The sequence below is a fragment of the Anopheles funestus genome, chromosome 3RL (assembly GCF_943734845.2).
Source record: "Anopheles funestus chromosome 3RL, idAnoFuneDA-416_04, whole genome shotgun sequence".
Taxonomy (NCBI): domain Eukaryota; kingdom Metazoa; phylum Arthropoda; class Insecta; order Diptera; family Culicidae; genus Anopheles; species Anopheles funestus.
In genome coordinates, this window is record NC_064599.1 from 37,085,872 (window position 1) to 37,103,516 (window position 17,645).

A 17,645-nucleotide genomic window follows, 5' to 3' on the forward strand; every position below is an offset into this window, starting at 1 on the left:
CGCAAATTCCACAAATCTGTGAAATTTAATCACAGCACATTTTTCGGCGCGTCGGAGGAGTATCTTGATACGGTCGAAGTGATCACGTGAAAATTCACGCGCTGCTATGCGAAGCAATTGTACGCCAATCGATTGATGATGCAGTTTGCAATGCAACGCATCGCTCACATACGCAATAGCGCGCGAAATGCGCATAGCTGTGACCAAATATTGAGAGTCAAAGCTCGGCGGGCAATCATCCCTTAAGCAGTTTTGCCGAGGGGCTTTGGGAGAGTGTGGATTATTATGCTTGGGATAAGAAAAAACATTCCAATCGGTAGTGTACAAATGAGATTAATCATACCTTACAACTGCCAGGATCAATGTGTAATCATTGCTTTTGTTTGCGTCGTTAATATGACAATCAATTGTTCTTGATTTAATCTCTTTTACATTTTTTATAAACATTCCTTCTTATCTTATTTCTTTCACAGGTATGATTCTAGGCTTGGGGAAATCAGGCTCGAGAAATCTTACGTTAAATTTAAGGTAAACTAATTTAAAACTCAATTCTAATATAATACCATGCAATACGAATTTGTGTATTGTGTCTCCACTCTATGTTTTGAAAAATTCTATAATTTCTACCATTGTTCAATGTCAGCTGTTTATGACACTGACATGATTGTAATTTTTAGAGCATAAAATCCTGTGTAAACAGATTCTCATGAAATTAAATTTTATCCATGGAAAAAACAAGTAAACCAATAATAGTAAGTTTAAAATATTTGAAAACACTTATCAATTACTTGAATAGCTACAATTCACCCAAAAATATTTGAAAGTATATTTCCAAGGATGTGAAATGAATTATTTTAACTTCTTCTTCTTCTTGGCTTAACGACCTTACAGGTCTCGCCGGCCATTTCTGGCTTACTAGACTTATTTTACCACGTAGCCGGATAGTCAGTCCTTGCTACGGGGGACGGTCCGGATGGGATTTGAACCCGGTCCGGCCGTGTGGACTGGCGCCGTTTATCACATGCACCACCGAGCCGCCCCCGATTTTGAGTGTCATCCTTGCGCAGGGGCCATGCTAATCTTCTCTGTATCGTTCCAATTTTAGTATATGTCTTGCCGAAGCAAAGACTTCAAAATCTTCTATTTTAAAATTATCTATTTTAACTTCAAAATCTTCATTTTTATCGAACAAAATATTTGGTTTTGAATTAGATAAAATTAGATTCTATTGAGTTTAGTTTTTATGGTCGTCCTTTCTGATAACTTTAAATCGTTTAACCTTTAACATTTTTGTAACTTGTACAACTCTGCATAAAAAAAGCACAAAAAGCACAAAAAATACGGCCTGGCCGTATTGGTATATTATTAACATTGAAATGCAGCAAAATAAGTTTTGCATTTGTATTTGTAATATTTGGTAGTGGACACTAGTTTGGTAGTAGACAACCAACTGTCATGAAAATATTCAGCTCAGAAAACGTCTAAAATAACAAGTGAAATCCTTTTCAATCAATAAAACCGGTACCAAATTCTATCCGGATCGCTCTCCCGTGTATAGGAATGTATATCTAGACCTAATAAGGTTGAAGTGCCTCAAAAGAAGAGAGTTTCAATATTGGTATTAAAGAAACTAATAGACTTTCTAGATATGCAAAGTCCTTGTGATCTTAAAATTGGTCTCTCAATCATTAATTGGAGTTGAAGCTACAAAAAATTCAGCTGTTTTAATTTTAATAAAGTTTAATAAGTAAGCTTCAAGAAGCATTTTTGAGCTTTTAAAATATGATTCGAACTTAGCAAGTAGTTAGCTCAATTATTTATTTTTCCTTCACTTTCAAGAAAATAACTTACGTTTAAACAATCCTTTTTCACCATTTGACAAAAATGTTTTACCATGCCTAAAAGATGCATTGCAGATACAGTTACTTTCGGTGCATTGTAGCAACGCTCTGTTAAATCATCCAGCAAAAAAACCGCATACAATTTATCCACAACAACCATTTATCAACGCAGGTTCATCTGCTGAAAGAAAAAGAACATGGAACTTGAAAATAATCAGCACAAAAGCTGCTAAAAAAACCAGCTTTACAACCAGAATCCACTCCAGCAGGACTCGGAACAGACGGGAAAATGCTGGTTGGGTGAGGGAAGAAAGGAAGCAAAAATGAAACTTGCCCGTTGCACTTGCAGCACACACTTACGCACTCGCACAGTAGCTACCGAAATTGACAGTTGACGAGATTGATTTATAAAGAGTCGTCTGTCTCATTTTGGCCCCATCGGCTTGCCCATTGGTTTTGGGACGAAGAACTCGGGTGCAAATTTCTTCTGCCTGTAAAAGAAAACCACGGCTTGATAAATGAACCTCACTTCGCTTGCCAACCCATCGTCCTCAAATCCACCTCCGAGTTCTTATTTCTGTCTCCTTGGAGCATTTGGGCTTTTTAGCGAGGAAGAACAAGTTGTATTGAAATGAGGCAGAACATGAACAGGAGGAGTACTAATAATAATTTTACCCTGTTCGGGTTCTACTCCGGTTTTTGGCATACAACCGGCATCAAATCAATGCATTGCCGTGTGTACCCGAGGAGATGGAGGATGGGTTTCGCATTGCCAGAAAAGCTGCATTGCAAAACTAGCATTCCCAGAATGGATGGATGGATGCTGTTCGAGAAACCCGAAACGGGCAATCAGGTGGACCATTGGTCACTCTCGGTTTGACCTGGCCGCAGCAGCGTAGATGACCGTATTTCAATTAAAAACACACACATCCCGTTTGCTTTGATGGATACAAAACACCCAACGTAGGACAGATGAGTGCGTCGCAAAATCGCGAAAAAGGAACAGAACGAATCATGACCGACGAGAGAAAAAAAGCAGGGTAAAAGGATAAAAATGTTTGCTCAAAACGAAAACTCAAACGGTGCAGCGGTACGGATAGAGAGAGGTTGGAAAAATTAAACGTTCATTAAGCTTCCTCTCGCGGTTGAACTTGAACCAAAGGGTAGCGGCAAGCGACAGCAAGCCAAAATGGTTAGAGCACATGCACATCCTTTTTCCCGCGTTGATCGGCTGGTCGGTTCGGGTGACGATCGAATCTAATTCTGATGCCCCCGGGGAGCTCAGCTTCAGTACGACCGATCATCAGCCCGGTTGATTCCAAAACCCGACCGAACACGTAATGATGCCCGGAAGCGCTTCAGGAAGCTCGATCAGTGTGCTCGATTCCGCGTCAGCAGGTTCGTCAGCGATCGATGAGAGGAGCACCCCTATAATCATCGTGCTGCAGGGCCGTAAGGACAGCAGCAGGACAAAATTAACCTGCCCGCTTTCTGCACTCGCGCGGGTCTAACTTCCCCGTTCAGACAAGAGACGTTGGTGAGTTTGCAATTGTAGCACTCGCAGGGATAATAGAAATTTGAATTGAGAATGAATTAAAATTCTCCTCTTGTGAAGTTTTTTTTTTTATTCTTTCTTTTCTTAACTTCACTCTCGAAAACTCTCGGCCAACGGCCCCTTCAAATCATGGTTTGGAAAAGACGGATGGAAGGAAGGGGGGCCAATGTTTTCCCCGGTTTTCTTTGGCGATCGCCCGCCCCTAAGGCGATCCTGGTCGCGACGAATCCATCACGCAATCGACCGTCGGAGAGTTTTGGGGCGCAAACCACGCGGTTGGGTTTGCGGGTGCGTACGGCAGTGGTGTACACATTTTTAATGGATTTTTTCGGGTGCAACGATACAGTGCATTTGTGATGCGACCATTTGAATGAAGCTGTAGCTTGATGTAAAATGAAATTCAAAGACGAATTGACGATAACGATGATATGAAAACGGGATATGACGGGTTTTTGGTTCTGGTTGAGCTGTCTGAACGGGGAGTTTGAGTTCTTGGGCCTTTTTTGCTTTTGGTTTTGTGCTTTTTTTTTCTTTCATGTCCCATCCCGATAATCGTCCCGAGGGCTTAAATCGCGCGCATCACAAGAATGCGCGCGATCCGCGGTCCATCTCCTTCTCTTGTTTTGTCGATCGATCGGTAAGTGCGGCGGGTTACGGAATCGGATGGTAATCATAGCCCTTTAATGGCAAAGTCGCCCCAAAATCGGGCGCAAAAACCCGAAAAAAAATCCGGCTGTAACGATGAAACGCTGACGAACAAAATTTAATAATATGATTAATTTCTTTCTGCTCCCTGCATTGCTTTTCTTGGCCGTCTCTTCGTTCGTCCCCTGCACGTACACTTGTATTGCTGAGCAGTTGGGTCGTTTCGATTTGTGAACGTTTTGTTCGTCTGGGTTTTATTAATACCATCCATCCGTTTAATGCATCCGTTCAAACAAATGCAGCTGATGATGATCCCGTCACGATTGAAGTGGATTAAGAATCTTGCATTATCGACTTGCACAAACCGCTGATTTTGTGTAACGAGCTTACGCCTTACAGAAATGATCGAACGTAAAGTTAGTGTAAAGAACACACACACCACCATACACCTGCCAGCAGAAGGTAAATTCGATTAACCGTTTGGCTTGCACTTCATATTTCAGTTTGAAGATTGAAGCTTATGATTGTTTTTCGTCTTCAACAATGTGCGAGATATTCATATACTCACTTCCACACCTTTTCTGAATCGGTTAATTTTTTGCCTGTATGAAGGTGTTTATGTGCATCTTCACATACAGCGGTCGATGAATCGGTTTATTGATCATCATCAATCTTAACACTCTACAGAAGAAAAAAAAAACCTAAATGTTTTTTTCCAGTTTTTAAATGCAACATTGTTTTGATTCCTTTGCAAACTCGGTGTTTTGTGAAGAGAATTCAGTTTGGAGAAATGTTTTAACTGGTTTTTAGCGTTTCAAAAGAATTTTCGAGTTTGTTTAAACTTTAGTTTAACAGTAGAGATTTCATGTGTCATTTAATACCGCATTTACTCGGTTTAAGAATATAATTTTTGTTGAGAGAACCGGCGCCGTTTATAACATAAACCACCTAGCCGAGTCTCGACGATCAAGGTGAATTTTTCTAGGATTTGTTCACTTTGAAAGCTAATGGACTGGAAGGCAGTTTACTTATCTGAACTACTTTGAATGTTTATCGAATTTGAATTTTTTGTTCGACTTTAATAAACCATAAACATAGCAAACTGGCAATTCCACTATCTTACAACAGAAGGTTGAATTTTCTGAAATAATGAGGAATGAAGAAAAATTATACAGAAGAGAAATGAAATCATATTATAACAAGTAAAAGAACAGATGTAATTTGGAGCATCAGTTAGTTAACTGTGATGACCGTGAAATAAAGGTTCACAGGTAGATTCTAAAAGCAGTTCACTCTTAAAAATTGAATCTCAAACCCATTATTCTCACATAGTCTACAGCAACATACAACCTACACAACCTCATGTAAATAGCTTGAAAATCATACTTGCAATTATTACACGAACAACGAACACGTTCACTGGCTTTATCGACCTTTCCGGATCGGCCCGGCTGTTAATTAATACCGGTAGCTGCAGAACAAACAGAACCATTGCACGTCCGATCGAAGAAGATGGTGGATGTCCGCGGGCTGTCAGTCAGTAGCAAAGCTGTCACTCAAACCGGGTGCCGGTTACCGCGAATACTTAAACCGATCCACTCACACGTTCTACTCTCTTAGCTCTCTTTCTCTCTCCCTCTCTCTCTCTTTCGCTTTCATTTTCTCTGTATTCTTCTTCGCTTCTGCGCTAAAAGATGAAATCTATTTGCAATCTCTAGCCATTCGGCTCAGCATAAGCAGCGCAAGCGCTTAAGCAGGGCCACCATCGACGGTCAAATGCAACCCGTACTGGTCGCATTTAATTTAACGAAATCCAGTTAATAGTCGTTCGTATTTGTAATTATTTTCTGCCCTGCTCGGTTTTGTGTTTGCGTTTTGAGTTCTTCTTAATCTTGTCTGCCCCTGTTTTCTTCCCACACTACCCCCTTATCCCATTCTTTCCCGCGGCTTGCGGTCATACCGTCGGTGACTGTTCCGTTTTCCGCGATACGCACTATCACCGATGCAAGGGCAAGGGCAACGAGTGCCGGTCACCGAAACCTACCACATCAAGCCCCGGCGAAGTAGCGAAGAGATAAACAAAATCGCGCAAGTAACCAAACACTTGGTTGGATGTGTGAGCGGAAAGCGGGTAGCATTCTGCTGCAAGTCGTTGATCGAAGTCTTTTGTATGAAATTCAAGTGACGAACCCCACGAAAAACTTCATCCATTCGAAAGCACCACGACCAAGACTGATGGACTGTGCGATGCGTTCGTGGTGCGACTGAATACGGGGTGGGAAGAGGGAAGGGATGAGGCAGGGCAAAGGGTAGAATGGAATGAGCGAACATGTGTAAATTGGGAACACTTACCCGCAGCACAGCTCCCGTAACAGAAACCGAAGGGAATGCAGGAAAAAATGCTACAAAATGTATAAAGCAGCAGCAGCAGCAAAAAAAAAACACAGACTAAAGAACGAACGCACCAGATAAGAAAGGGCTTGACGATGGCATTTGATGATGGGAAGGAAACACGGGGAGCAAGATTGATAGTACTAAAGCGACCGTTTCACCCCGTTGTGCGTTTCCCTTCGTTGTGCAAATGCACAAAAGGGACATGATGGATAAGGAAACAGGGATAAAGCCTGTACGCATGTGACAGAACAGGGATAGAGTGAGCAAAAGAGAAGTGAAAAGAGGGAGAGAGAGAGAACGCTACGGAGAAAACATGTGGGCAAGAAATCATCCAACGATCGTCACTCGATCGATTGCCGCCTTACTGTTGCCGTCTGTTGCCTACCGTTGACGGAGTTTTGATGGATGAAAAGGACAAAATGTTTTGTGTTTTTTTTCCCCAACCCGTTGCATGCCGGAGAAGGAAACGGGCAAGGTGGAGCGGGGTGAGGGGTGATCGGGCGAGGGGTTGAGCAGAAAAACTTGTTGTGTGTATTTAGAATGCATTAAAAATTGCATACGCTCTCGATTTGTCTCGTAAAGCCGAGAGCGCGCTCAGGATCATGTACATTTCGTCATCGTCATTTGCTGAAGCTTCGAATACAAACACACACACCCATACTAGCGCGCAAGAGGATCCGCGAAGAAAACTCTGCCCCATCGCGTTCTTTTGACAGTGATGAAGATGACGAAGCTGATGACGAGCGACGATGGACGGCGGTACCTGTTCCGATGCCACAAACATTTCCTTCACGTACTTCCCTACACGTTTGGTCACCGAATCGAACCGGTAGAAAAAAATATCAAACAAATAAAAATATTTCTCCAGCTTGTTCGGTGCAAGTGTAACAAGGAACGAGAACAAAGCGCACCACCACACTGCCCACCGAATCCCACCCGGTGGCAATGCTGGCCAATGTTACCCCACTGGGGCCAGTCTGGGCCCATCGCCCCCGAACGCACATAAAATGTGGAGAAATATATTTCAGTAGCAATCACCTTTTACGAAAACGGTCCGAGTGATTATGTTCGGTTTGAAGTATTTTATTTTATGGTGATCTTTCGGTTTGCGCCTTTCTGTCTCATTGGATTTTGGGCAGCAATTGGTGGGTAGGATTTCTAGACGGAGAACAGGGGCAACGATGCGGTTTGGAAAACATACCAGAAGAAAATGCAACATGTTTGAGGTTTTTGGGGTTGTCAGTTGGAAGCATAATATTTCTTGCAAATTGTCGATCTATAGGGTAAAAACCAGCTCATCGGACGAATATGTTGGTCGTTGGTCTTGTCATCATTTCAAAACGATGTTTTACTTTGTATCGTATTTTGGCGAATGAATTAAATCTAAATTCTAAAAAAACATTTCATTTTTTTAGTTTTGGAGATGGTAATCTTTTAAGTAATTCAAAATACTAATGCATTAACTACTTAATCTTACTTTAAGTTCAGGAAACTTATTTCAAGTAACTTACTTAATTTTGAAAATGAAGTCATTTAACATTAAAATTCAGTGAATAAATCTTTCTCTAATTTCTGTTGCGTTGAAAGCCAAACGAACCGTGATCATTGGCTTCGAATTAAATATCTAATTCTGTCTTTCGGTCCTGTGCCGGAGCAGATATTGAATTCCATCAGTAGTTTACTGCCTTCTCCCATTCGTATTTCCGATGACGCTTAAACATAGCGACGTATTACGTAGATTTCACATCAGCAAAGCGTTATCGAATGCCGTCCGATGGTGAATGCAAAAATTCCCTTGAACCCCTATCTTAAGAAATTCGAGCCTGCAGATGAGACGAAGCTTCCGCTGTAAGATAAGCAAGCGGCGAAAAGACGCCAAGTCAGTATACAGCACACGTTACCAGGAAATAGTCGTAGTGTTAAAATGATTTTATATTTGTGTGCAAAATTGGGTTGAAAACCGACAAGTTGCAGTTTCGGTGCAGGCAGTTTCAAATGTAGGCCGAAATTGATAACAATTTCGTGTCTGTGTGTGTATGTGTGCCTATCGCAAGGTGAAGCAACTCCATGCAATGGGAGTTTTGCGTGGTCAGCAGTTCGCTCCCACGCCTGCTTCCATCGGGTAGCTGGCGAAAATCCTCCACCAGATAGTGCTAAAACCCTTTCGTGAAGGGTGACGGTTTTGTTTATCGCACTCCAGTTGACAAGTAGTTCCGGTGTTCCGGGTATTGTTCGGTTGCTGTTGTTTTTCATTTCTTTCTGTTTTTTTTTGTTCGTTTCAAAGTTCGATCGACGATGCTCGGCGATGCATGCACATTAATGCAGCATAACCAGCATAACACCGCCAGCAACAACAGAGACGCTAGTAGAGAACAAACAAAAAAGAAAAGAAGCGGCAACGGATCGGTTCTTGCGAAGGGCAACAGAGTGTGATATGGATGGGAAAGGAAGTGGACATGCAAAGTGCATGATAAATAAACGAGGAAAGCATTATACAAAAAATACACCGCAACACAGCAAAACCCTACCGACCACTATCGCAGCTTAGTAGATCATCAAGAACAGCAAACGGAAGAAATGCGATCAAAACGATCAAACGCTGGTTGGGCTGGGGTGCTGCTGGTCCCCGAAAAAGGGCAAAAACATGGTTGGGAGGAGGTGGAGGAAAGAGGGTGCGGGAGGTCAGACAATCGTGTAACAGCTAATGTGACAGCATTGTTAAACAAAAGCCTCAAGAATGAAAGCAATCAGCGAGTAACAAATGAACTCTTTAGGGAGTGAAAAAATAAAGAACGTAAACACAAAAACAAAACGCACTCCGAAGGAAAACTGAACAAATGGTGAAATGGGGAAAGAAAAAAAACGGAAGGTAACATCAACTAAAGAAAAAAGGTCGAACACTCGGAAGAAAATTAAACGATTATGTGTGTGTATGTGTGTGTGTGTGGGGTTAGCATTTTTGTTGTTGTCGTTGTCCATTAACTATCGTTGTTTTTATGTTGCAAACGAGGGATGGTACCGAAGTGAAAAAGGTAAACAGCAAAAAAATGACATTTGTTACGATCGAATGCAATAAAAAGCACACTAGGGGTGGCTGCAAACAAAGACCCACTTGAGTGTGATGAGTGTTTATCACATTGCAGAAAAAAACCCAGTCATTTAGAACATTTTACGTGTAACAATCATGCAGGAGAGAGTGTTGATATTAAACACTTAAGATCGTAATTTTTGCCATAAATATAACAAATAATATCTTCTATTTTAAACTCAACTTTGTAGCTCAAATGAAATTTTATGTTAAAATGCTAAAATTGTTTCGCTTTTAGGTTGATCTTCATTCATTTAACAAATCATGGCACACAATCCTACGTGGTACATTCTTCCATTACAAACAATATCGCACACACCATCCCGATTCGTTCCACAAATCGGTTAATTAGTGACGATCGAGCAGTGTAACGCTTCAGATTACCAGCTCACTTACAAGCGTCTTTCTGCCGCCAAACACGTAGGGTTAGCTGCAAGTTCACAAATAAATCACTCGTCCACTTAAGCGTCACGTCTATTTGCGCAATACCCTTTTGCAAACCGGGCCGGTTTGATACGTTCCATTATTCGAAGGCGAAACGGTTTAGACGATATGCCAAGCCATCCAGCCCGTACCATCGTACTAATTCTTGCGTCAGTCGCCCCGAAGGGTCCGATTTCCTAGTCCCGGCCGCTAAAGGTTCTACCATTGCCCTGTGTGCGGACTTGGGATTCGAGATTGGTTTTGATTAAAATTGATATCAATCGATTGATAAATTTCAATTGAAGGCAATGGCGATCGCGCCGGATCGGATCTCCGGTGTCGGATGTCGCCAGCGCTCCCATAACGCTGCTCAACACGCGAACGTCAATCGCGCTGTGACGGGAACGGGGACGAACAGGCCATTGGGAAGGATGTTGCAATGTGCAACTTACAAGTGCAAGATGCGCAGCGTGAACGCAACGTAAATAGATTGAACATTGAACGTGTTTTTAGCAATAACTAAACTTATATGCGGCGTTTCCGTGTGGGGCTCGTGTTTTGATGATACACGCGCCTGTCCCACGATGGATGGATGCAGACAATGCCGGGGCGGAAAAATTGGTGGATGGTTTCCTGTATGTGGGAAATCAACTCATACTCATAGTGCAACGGGCTCAATAAATCACGCCAGATCGAAGCCCTCGAAGCTTGTCACGGTGATGTTGCACAAAACCAAAAACAAAAAAAAATCAGTATTCCCGCAAACTACTTCCCAACTGACAGCAAAAAGGCGACACAGCAGACTGTGAAGCTGACGTCTTATCAAAACCACTGATCTGGATGAGTACGCTTCAATGCCGCGTATGTAGCAGAGGAAGCTTACCAACTTCACTTATCACTACTTGGCCTGGTACAGGTACATGAGAAGCGTTTGTGATGGTTTGAAAAACTGCTGCAAAACAACAGCAACAAAAAACCTGACTACAACCTCCAACAACCAAAGAAAAGGGACGTCATGATGCTCAACTTTGCCATCCCTCGCATTTCTGGAAGTTCCAGTAGGAGCGAAGGGTGAAACTTTTATTATTATTCATTACAATAAATCATTTGTCATTAAGATGTTGCTCCTGGTTTTAATTTTTTCCCTTATCATTCTTACCCTGCTGTAACTTCGATTCCCCTGGATGCTTCCCCAAAGTTCGGGAGGCTGGAGTGTTCTGGTGCGTCGTCTTGTGCGACGTCAAACTTACCACAAATATTTTGCCACAAAAGCACCGAACGGGGTGAAGCATTTTTTGGTGTACGCTGGAACAAGGGAACTACCGCCGAATGTCTATCCTACAGGACAAAAGGATGAGATAGCTCCACGTCAAAAGTCAACCACTGTACGCAACGCTTCATTAGGGCGATATAAGGGAAGAGCTGAAGGCAAGCAAAGCAACAGCTTCCACTTTGTCCACACCCATACACAAAAGCCAAACGGTTAGTTGGCAGGGCCAGCGAGACGAAGATGCGGATAAAAAAGTATGATTATTCATAATTTCATCTGCCCATGCTCGTTCTGCTTCATCGTTTCCATCGCGATCGGGAAGTTGGACTGTTGTTAACACAGAAATTTTCATAATATTTTAACCAAGATTAGCTCCAAGGTGTTCCGCGTCTCGGTGTTTACGAACGCAGGCAGCCACACAACAAACCCAAGAACCCCGACGCAGCATGGTTCATTAATTAAGCGCATAATAATAATGGCGACTCTTCTGTTCGGGGTGCTTCTGTTCGGTAGCTCGGTATGCCAATTTTTTTCGTTATTGCCTTTCAGTGTGAGTTTATTTGATTCCATCGCTTTTTTCCACACGTTGCAGTTCTTTTTTTTTTTGGAGGGAATTGTTGCACAAATAAAAATGCACATTACGTGGTGAAGAGAATAATAAAAAAAGGAAACGTTCCACACCGATCATTTGGAGGATTATATTGTGTAAATTAGTTTGAAGACGATTTGCGGTTTGATCGCTTGCATTTGACCGAAGTAACAAAAACAGGATGACCGTTCGATGCATAAAATTAATGATCAATTGGTTGTGGTAGATTAACAAAACACAAAAAGGCATGCCTGTTTTTGAATGGATTAACAATGCTTCGAAGATATCGCAATGCAATAAATCTTTATTGGAGAAAAAGGCTATTAATGCTATTAATATTAAAGGCATGAAAGAATTGCGGATTTATAGAATCGTAAAATAAAACACATAAATAGCTTTAAATGAACCATATTTGTATTTTGAATATATTTTTATTTAAAATATTTTAAAAAATCAATTGATTAAAGTTAAAATTCAAATAATATAGCAATACGGCCAGGCCGTTCTTTATGAATAAAAAAAAATAATTCAAATCATATTTTTTGCGGCATTTAAAAAAGAACAAGTTATTTTGTATTAGTTCTTTTTGTAATATATCACATTAATAAAATAAAAAAAAAATATAACAAAAGACAACATACATTATAATTATACACCTAAAACCCTGCATATTACTCATCATCAAATTTACACACTGTTAACACCCTTTTTTGATGCGATTTAACAAAATGCAGCTCAGCAACGCAAACATATCGCCACCCTTGGGCTTACGAAACGGATAATGATCCACGGTGGAAATAAGAATTGCATTGAAAAAAAAACCCTTCGCTGCACACTCAATCGGTCGATGTTGGCACCCAATAAATGACGCGCTGCGAGGTTTCCTCTGCTTATGATTACGCGATGTTGCGCGGCTACAGCAGCCCCAGAAAAGGTACCAAATTGAAATGGAAACAAGAGAAATGAACAGCGAGATTAAGAGAGAAAAGGAGAGCACGGAACAGAATACCCAAGTGACCCTGGAAACCCGTGCCACTTGACTGTATTTATACAGTTTGCGGTCGTGTGTAGTGTGCAAAAAATATCGTTGAGGTTGATTTTTTTTCTACTACGAGCGTAAAGTTCATACGAAAAAACGGGAGCATATGATGATTCTTTCAACAAAAAAATGCATTCGCTACCGTTGTAGACAGTATGTTCAGAAGAAACTGGAGAAAAAAATGAAATTATACAAGCGAGCAAACGAGGAATCAAAAAAATCACCTTCACACTCAAACTGCACCTTAAGTGGAAACGAAAAAAACGTCCAAATCAAAACCATATTACTGATAGTTGAGGGAAGCAACTAAAAAAACCATACTGAAGCAACCAACCACTCCAATCTTTCTCCAGATGAACACGCTTTAACATTGCTCCATTCGTTCGGGCTGGTTGTACTGGAGGCGCCACAGACCGACGGAAAGAACAAAACTCATCCGGACACGAACAAAAGAAGCAAAGCAGCTACAGCAGAAAGAAAGATGAAAAAAAAACAAACCAACAACGATCACTCCATCCCCACAACCGTGGGCACCGGAGGGACACAGCCGGTTGACGACGAATTTATGATGCCACTTTTATGCTTCAGCGCCAAACCATCGTGGGGGCCGTCATCGCCCATGCTAACCCGAACGTCTCCACGGGCAAAGTGAAGAAAGATGGTCCGGGAGTGTTACGAATTGCCAGTCGCTTATATTTAAATTAAATAAAATGTTAACCGACTGTTGCTACCGCGGCACGCACCCGATGTCATCGTGCGCGAGTTGGATCATTTTTCTTTCAATTTTTTTTTGTTCTTTTGGAAGAGTCGAATTGGTTTTCCTTTCTACCCATCCAGTGCTGGTTTTACTGGCTTCTTAGCGTGTGAGCTGTTTGTCGTTTTTTTTTCGCTCCCTGTTTTCATTTGTGTCTACTTCCCTGCTGCATTCTCGTTTTGCTGCAGATGAAGAGATGCAATTATGCTACCCGATTGCGAGCGGGTGGAACAAGTTCCGGCTAACCCGGGTGATGATGTTTATCATTTTCACACCCAATCATTCTGGTGGGTTATAGGCGCAAATTCTCTACCTTGGATTCCGGAAGGTTGCGACTGCTGTGGGTGATGGTTTGTTTTTGGGGTTTTTTTTTTGTATGAAGAATATAAAACGGAAGCGATCAACAGTTAAAGCGAGCATCTTGAACGTATTAAAAGACTTTTAACCTCATGGGTATTAATGAAAAGTATGTGAAGCGGAATTTAGAGCACTTTTCTTTCGAAGGAATGTCATGTGTTTGGTATTTGATGTTACAACTCGATTTACGTGAGGTTCCAAAATTTACTATTATTACTTTAAGTCTTAATTGTAGAGCATTCATTTTATTTCAATAAAATGGCTAATAAATTATATTAGGTAGATAATCGTATATATTTACAAAACAGTAAATGTTATTTGCAGAAACGAATGACAAAACTTGATATTTGTTCAATTATTACGTAAAATTATCATGTTGCATGATGCTACTTCATTTAATCTCCAGATTTGTTGAAAAACAAGTTTTTTTAAAATGGTAGTTGTCATCGCATGGTAGTAGAGGGGCGACCCGGTGCTGTATGTGATAAACGACGCGTGTTTGTCATTCAGTAAAGAAAGAAAATATATAAGTTATATTTTCTTTTTGATTTATTATTGATAAATGTTTATTGATAAATGATGAATTGATATTAAGCCATACATGATGCATTAAAATCCTTTAAAGTTTAAATAAATCGTCCCAAAAATTCTACAAATTACCTTAACATCTTCATCCATTCCTGACTTTCTGTTGTTCCGGATGCGGCAATGGTTCATTAATGCGATTAAATATTCCACATAAAAAAGCAACATACACTTACAGCCGGCTCATTAAAATTATTCCCGCCGGTAGCCGGTCCATACAAACACACCTTTTCGCTCATTGTCCAATGTCCACAAACAGGACGTCCGCGCACATTAAATCTTCACCCCCCCCTTTTTTTTTGCTCATCATAATTTCGGGCTTGGGTGTTGAAAGTTTAATGTGTTCATCTGGCGATGAAGAACTGCAGTCTCCGAACGCAGCCACTAATAGTTGGCGCACTTTAACATGTATGCAGTTGCACTTGCACCGGTTTACGATCATGATGCCGCGTTGTCTTAGCTGCAAATCTTCTGCCCCATCATCACCTACCTTCGCGGTCAACCATCGAAAGCTCGTCTAATTAATCCTACATTAACCAACGTCATAAAACCAAAGGTAAACCATCGTTTGCTCTGAGGTGTGTACGTACTACGTAGCCGCGTTGCTCGGCGTGCAACTTTTGGCACTACGCGTTCTCCGTTTTGAGCGGTCGGGATGGCCATAAAAATTTGGCATCAAACACACGAACACACAATAGCGCTAACGTGGTGACAAAAAGTGTCTAGAACATCTTGCGAAAGACCACTACATAACGATGCAACAGGTTGCTGCGGAATGTCTCTTTTGGCTCTTTGTGCCCGTGAGCTTACCCATCGTTTCGGTGGTTGTGGTGTTTTTCGCTCTCTTTCTCTCTCTTTATTCTTGTTCCCGTAACATTGTTCTGCTTTGGTAGTGAGTGCACCAAAAAAAAGAAACCTTTTGCTTGCGCAATAAAACCCACCAATTTGGAGCCCTTTCACAATCCGCCTGTTCGATGCATTGCTGCCCGCGAAGTGAGAGTGAGACATTGTCAACCCGTTTCAGTCGAGTGTCCTTTTATTGTGTCGCTGGTGTTTCAAGAATGATGTTGGCGTGTGTGTTTTTTTTTTCGCATACCACCCTTATCCTTTTTCGATTGTGTCCCTTTATGCGTGCGTATGAAGCGATATCCTTCTTCTGCGGTATCCTGAGATGCGTTTTTATTGCTGCACAATTTTTGGTCGTTATTAAACCGTTCCCTGCCGGTTAGGCAGCGAAAGGAAGTGCCACATAATTGTCCCTCATGTACGTTCAGATGATGTTTTATGAGGCACCATGTTCTTTTATTATGTTGCAATCTCCCTAGCGTTGCTTAGAACGGATGGATGCACCCCGTGCGAAGATGACTGGGAAAACAGAACAGGAAAGGATGCATCGGCCAGGATGACTCGAGCTGTATAGGTGCGTTTTAGGGCACAATTGTGTCACCCTTATACCTTGCACCGATCGTGCCTTCCGCTGCAGTTTTCATGTTGCGGTCGCTGCACACCATTCCACACCGATGAGGGTTTAGCCCTTTTGTAACTTCCTTTCCGGTTGTTTCGTTTGGCCGCACTGTGCCTCTCGCACTCTATTTTCGGCACATGCATGCGGACGAAACATGGAGCAGAGAACATATGTTTAACCTGCATCGCCGGCCTGTGTCCTGCCGTACCGCAGCGTATCAACCCTTGACGGGGTAGAATTATTTAAATAATTGTCCTTCAATTAATTGCTACTTTGCTGTTAGCGCCCTCTGGGGATAAGTTGAGGTAACAAAACCGGACCGAACAAAAGATCCAAACGTACGAAGATGCAAAGAAGATCGAGAAAAGAAAAACAACATCCACCCAAAAAACAGTAGCAGAAGTGGATAAATGTATCAACGCAGGAGAGAAGCAAACAGCAAACATTGCGAACAAACACAGGGTTGAGATATTCTTGGGGCTAACCGACAAGCATGGTGATAATAGCTACAATTAGCTAGACAAAGGTCTAGCTGCCGTTCCAAAAACTGTGAACCTCGTGCACAGATGGCTGTGTCCAAGTGCCGTCATCATATGCTTCATTTACCCCTCTAGCGTCTTGGAACGCAGCATTTTCATTCGCTTGATGGCTCTTAATCTTAATCTTAACCCATCTCTCCGACCGTCTCGGCACGAATTCTTAACCGCCGTCGCCAAGCCTCGCTCCGATCGGACGAATTCGAATGTCGTCAGCCAGCTGGTGAAGCTAATGGTCGGTTGACATTGATGCGATCGTACCGTTTCGAGAAGTTGATCCCAATTGAAGGCAAATAAAGTTGACCAGCCCTAGTTCGGTGAGCGATTGTCCAGAGATGATGATGTAATGACTTAGAAATGTACAAGATTTGAGGGAAAGATAGTTTGGATAATTTTTATGTAAAAAAGGCATCAAACCCTCAATGCGATCTTACTAAAAAATAAAACAGTACGTTTAGTTGATTTAATAGGTTTTATTAACCTACTTGGAGAAAGGTAAATTAGAATAATGTATTTTTTAATCATATTTTATCAACCGGAGACTTAAGTCAAGCCAACACCTCCTTGAGATGACATTCCGTCCGATGGCTATCTTCCACTCGATCTACTGATCTTTTACAGAAGCCACACTTCAACACCATCCGCACGTGCGTTGCGGCTTCTCCACGGCGTTCAATTATGGTCAAAGCCGTTTTGCTCCGCGGCCACTACTTAACATCGATTGACCCGATGAGCTCGGTCCGATAGTACGATTGGAGTGTACGCAGCTATAACAAGAATGTGAACAGAATATAGAAAACAGAAAACCCCGTCCACTTACGGTGGGGATTATTCATGATCGTAAATTTATGCACGACAACCTTAGTAGATTAGTGCAAAACTGCACGTGGGATGTTCTTACTTGGATAAAGTTCTCCAACTTCCATTGAACGTTACCAAACAAAACACACCGAAACAGAAATCTCCAGACGTTGCGTTCAAAACATAAACACATTAATTGAAGTCACACTATCAAAATGTACGTCATACACCAACATTCGGAAGATTATTCCTTAAATAGTGTCTCACTATTGCAAAGTGATTCTAATCGATCGGTCAATTTAT

The 17,645-nt window shown here is 41.7% G+C and overlaps 1 protein-coding gene and 1 non-coding gene across 2 annotated transcripts in view; one reads left to right on the forward strand and one right to left on the reverse strand.

Annotated features, from left to right (window-relative positions):
• Positions 1–17,645, forward strand: part of LOC125767614 (uncharacterized) — an 89,925-nt gene that overhangs the window by 27,125 nt on the left and 45,155 nt on the right. The gene's annotated exons all lie outside the window — the stretch shown is intronic.
• LOC125772508 (U6 spliceosomal RNA) lies at positions 1,023–1,129 on the reverse strand. Its single transcript, XR_007419537.1, has one exon. It is a non-coding gene; the product is annotated as a U6 spliceosomal RNA (small nuclear RNA).